Genomic DNA, 4,881 nt, shown 5'->3' on the forward strand with positions numbered 1-4,881 from the left:
CTTGGCAAAACATTGTAAGAAATGAGGGCCTGTATTTCACAAAAGAAAGGAGAGAATAAAAACATATTTTTTAGTCATTTATTCATTCAAAATTACCAACCGTTTTAAACATTAATAAAGTACATGTCTCAAAAAGCATTTAAAAATTTTTTAACAAAAATTATACTTTACATTGTTTTTCAGTAATAAACAGGGGGATTTTATATGGTGCTGTGGCTTAGTTGGTTAAAGTGACTGTCTCGTAAACAGGAGATCCTGAGTTTGAATCTCAGCAGAGCCTTTTATTTGTTTTACATATCTTAGCATGTAGTGTGTTGTTGATGCACAAAAAAATAAGACATGTGATTCCTTGAGCAGCTTTCACCCGAGTTCACTTGGTCAGCAATACAGCAAATTTCTAGATGCAGTCCAAATCAGAAGACAACAAAACATGTTCCTGCTTTAATATAAACCATTTAGTTGAATTAAACCTATGCTAAGGTAAACATTAGAGTCTTACAGAAAATAGCTTTCATCCTGTTTAAGCAACCTCCAGAATAATAATGGAGTTTAGTCAAAGGAGAATTCCATAGGAAGTGTTAAAATATCTAAAGCAAAGTAAGTTTACCAAGATAATTTGGGAAAGAGTCACTTTAGTCTTAAGCGCTAGGATAATGATTGAAAATGAATCAATATTTAGTTCCATAACATCTACAAAATTATGTTAGGAAAGTATTTCCACAAAAAAAGCTTCACGTTTTTTTAAGATTGAGCACTTCATTTGATTACATGTTTTTTGCTATTTGTGTATCATAAAAAAACAAACAGTATACCCTTGTAGGATGCCTTTAAAGAGAATGCTTTAATAACTGCTACAAAAATGTGTATGAGAAAGTGACTTTGACAAAACATGTTAAGAAAGAAAGTCCTACTAATCTTGAATGAAAGTAGAGAAGAAAACCTAGTTGTATTCTCTAAGTTTACCTTTTAACCACTTCCCTGGCACGGTCGCAATTTTCTGACCATACCAGGCAGTTCTTTATTTGCTCTGGTCGCAAAATTTAAACCAGTCAGATAAACATGAGGGCAGCTGCTAGCAGAGAATCTTCCAAGGGTTGCTACTCTCAGAGGGACCTGCCGGTCCCTCTGCTTGCCTGCACCCTCTCTTCCTGTGCCTACTGTGCTGCCAATCACTGCTGATCGGTCAGCAAAGCAGGACACCCCACCCAGCGGTTGCAAAGATCAGCAGCCACTGGGAAAAAGTAAATTAACCTTCCCTCTCACCCCCCTAGTGAACCTGGTGCCTGAGACCAGTCTCAAATTGAAAGTCGTGATGATATAATCTCCAAGTGCTGGGAGAAGTGTGCCACTGCACCTGGTTATCCCTGGATCAGTGCTGCAGTGGAAAATGGGTCTGTCTCGGGTGTGACCCTTTTTTATAACTATGTTCTAAATCTTGGGTCAGACCCAGAAATCAGGTGGAAAAATGTTATTACACAGCACTTTTCCCAAGATAATTTGAGAAATAGTCACTTTAGGTTACCTTCTGAGGAAACCAGGAGTGTTGTAACCTGGAAAAATGTGTCAAAGATAAAGAAATCTCACAGGCACATACTTTTGCTCTATCTGGTTTATTAGTGTGGCCACTGTAACACTGCTACCTAAAGAGAGAGGTGGAATTAGTACCACACGCCTGACGGGGTCCTGGTCTGGTGCTGTCAAGACATTGCAGTTTAATATCTCTGGTAGTGCTGCTGGGACACAATACCAACCACAGTGCTACAAGCAGAACTGTGGTATTGCAGACAGAGTCTCTGGTACTACGTGATTACTAAACTCTCTATTACAAGTCTGCTCATCACAGCTATAGTGTACGTTTTGAACTTTTTTATGCATAATCAGTAACCTTGTGACTTTATCAAGCAGGCAGTGAGTAACATTTTGCATTAGTAAATTTAATCTGTGGACACTTAAAGGAGAGAGACTGATTCACAAACTCCACAGTTTCATTGTATATTTTTATGTGATTGTGTACCTGCATACTCATTGCTGTTTTTTATATGATTGCCTTTGTTTGCCCTAATTTATTATTGCACCGGATTATATGTATGAAAATTATGTGTTTATAATAAATATTTTATTTACATTGTGGTCACTTATTCAGACTAGCGCTCCACCCCTCTGTATTCTGTTTCTTTGTAGCAGTTTGCAGAACCTGCTGTGTGAGCAGCCTGTTTAAATAGGATATGTCAGCTGGTAAATCAGCGCACCTATCTTTTGTCTGTATCTTAAAATGTAGTTTGTTGTTACTTCACCACAAAATAAGACGTGAAACCATTAGCCTTCTTCATCCCCGGTAACTTGGTGAGCAAAGTACAACGCTTCTAGATATAGTCCTTATCAGAAAAATGCTAAATAATGCAATATACCTTTTATTTTTATTATAAGTTCTGTTGTAGAAATAAACTGATGTTGCGGTAAACTGAAGAATTTTCCAGAAATTAGTCTTCATCAAGCTTGAGCAAACTTCAGTTACACAGTATTTTTTCCAAGAAAATCTTAGAAAAAGTCACTTTAGTTATAAGAGCTGGGAGAACCTTTGAAAATTAAACAATATTAAATTCCAAAATATCCAAAAAATTGTGTTAGCAAAGTATTTTCAAACAAATCATTGAGTTCCTTAAGCAAGCTTCAAAATAAAATGCTAACATTAGTTCTAACTTTTAAGATAGTTTGTCATTTGACAACATGTGTCGCTATGCTATTTAAACATCACTAGCTAACTGTCAATTATTTTCATATTGGACTCCATTTAGGAGAAAGCCATTATAACTGCTACAAAAAAGTTTATTAGTAAGTGACTTCTACAAAACATTTTAATAATGAAGGGCCTGCAATTCACAAATAAAAGTAAAGAAAAAATATTTCGTTTTAACGCCATTTACCCTCTGTTTAAAGTGTTAATAATGCAATATTCTTATTAAGAACCTTAGTAATTGTTACCATTAACCATATATTTTAGTTGTGTCATTTTTTATTATAAAACCTCTGCCTTTCATTTGGTGCTATGGTTTAGTTGGTTAAAGCACCTGTCAAGTAAACAGGAGATCTCAGCAGTACCTTTGCTTGATTGATTTTCATCAAATGAATGTAGTTTGTTGTTAATTCACCACAAAATAAGACACGTGAAACCATTAGCAGTTTTCTCCCTGGCTCACTTGGTCAGCAATGTATAACGTTTTTTTCATGTAGTCCTTATCAGAAAAACATAAAATAATGCAATATATATTTTCTTTAATATAAACTATTTTTTAGAAAAAACTGATGCTAAGGTAAACAGAAAAATTTTCCAGAAATTAGCGTTCATCATGTTTGAGCAAACTCCAGGATTAAATTTGTGTCCAGTCAAATGAGAATACCAAAGAAACTGTTAAAAAATATCTGTTACAAAGAATGTTTCCCAAAATAATTTGAAATTTGAGAAAGAGTCACTTTACTCATAAGAGCTTGGAGAAGAATTGAAAAGTAAACAATATTTAGATTTTAACATCCAAAAAATTGTGTTAACTAAGTATTTTTAAAAAAAAAACTTTTATTTTCTTAAACAAGATTCAAGATATCATGCTTACGATAGTTCTATCTTTTTAAGATAATCTTTCATTTTACTACATGTTTTTTACTTTTTAGTAAAAGATTTCCAGAAAAAAAGCATTGAGTTTCTTGAGCAAGCTTCAAGATAAATTGCTAACATTAGTTCTTGTCATTTGACAACATGTTTTTTGATATTTCAGCATCAGAAACTGTCATTAATTCCCATGTAGGTTTCCATTAATGAAAAAGCCATAAGAACTGCTACAAAAAAGTTTATTAGAATGCAATTTTGACAATTCTTTTTTTAAATGAAGGTCCTACAATTTATGAATGAAAAGCAAGGAAAAATATATTTAGTTTTATACTCTAGTTACCAACTGTTTAAAGAATTGATGGAGCAATAGTTTTAATAAGAATCATAATAATTGTATCCATAAAGCATATATTAGCTATATTATCTTTCATTATAAACAAGTTGGCCTTTATGTGGTGCTGTGGCTTAGTTGGTTAAAGTGTCTGTCTAGTAAACAGCAGATCCTGGATTTGCATCTCAGCAGTGCCTTTGTTTTATTCATTTTCAGTATCTCAGTATGTAGTTTGTTGTTGATGCATGACAAAATAAAATGTTTGAATCCTTGAGCAGCCTTCACCCCAAGTCAGTTGGTCAGCAATGGTAAAAAAAAATTGTTACAAAGTTAATATCTAAAGATAATTTTAGAAACAGTCACTTTATTCATAAAAGCTGGCAGAACAATTGAAAATAACAATATTTAGTTCCAAAACATATTCATTATTGTGTTAGTGAAGTATTTTCATAAAATGTGTTGAGTTTCTTGAGCAAGCTTCAAAATAAAATCCTTACATTAGTCCTACCTTTTTAAAACAGAGTTCTTCTTAGTATTTCTGGGTGATAATCATGAGAATACACCGAACAAAACCAATATTATGGGTGAATATGCAGACTTCTGTGCCTGTTTGTTTTGTACAGGCAGAGAGGAGACAAAAAAAAGAGCTGAATGTCCCTAAGGCATAACACAGAAGCTGCCCGCTGTGTATAAAGAAAGGACCACCAAATACTCAACTCTCAATCTAAGTCCAATCTAACCCTCCCATCTCCCCCTAACCCTCCCTTATTCTCTAACACTTGTCCATGGTAGGAGGGTACTGCTGTGTGTCAGAGAATATGATCAGACTGATACCCGGGTTCTATCTTGATCCTTAGAAGTGTATCTGACATGCTGTATTACATCTTCATTCTGGTAGGGGGCAAATCATTCTACTCTTAATTTTATTATATTGTGGTATAATTTT

General features: G+C 34.1%; 1 non-coding gene across 1 annotated transcript; it reads left to right on the top strand.

The window, feature by feature from the left end:
• Positions 1-206: 206 nt before the first annotated feature.
• On the top strand, positions 207-280 carry TRNAT-CGU (transfer RNA threonine (anticodon CGU)). The gene has a single exon. It is a non-coding gene; the product is annotated as a tRNA-Thr (tRNA).
• Positions 281-4,881: the final 4,601 nt, after the last annotated feature.

Source organism: Taudactylus pleione, unplaced genomic scaffold (assembly GCF_031769625.1).
Source record: "Taudactylus pleione unplaced genomic scaffold, aTauple2 ptg000100l, whole genome shotgun sequence".
Classification (NCBI taxonomy): domain Eukaryota; kingdom Metazoa; phylum Chordata; class Amphibia; order Anura; family Myobatrachidae; genus Taudactylus; species Taudactylus pleione.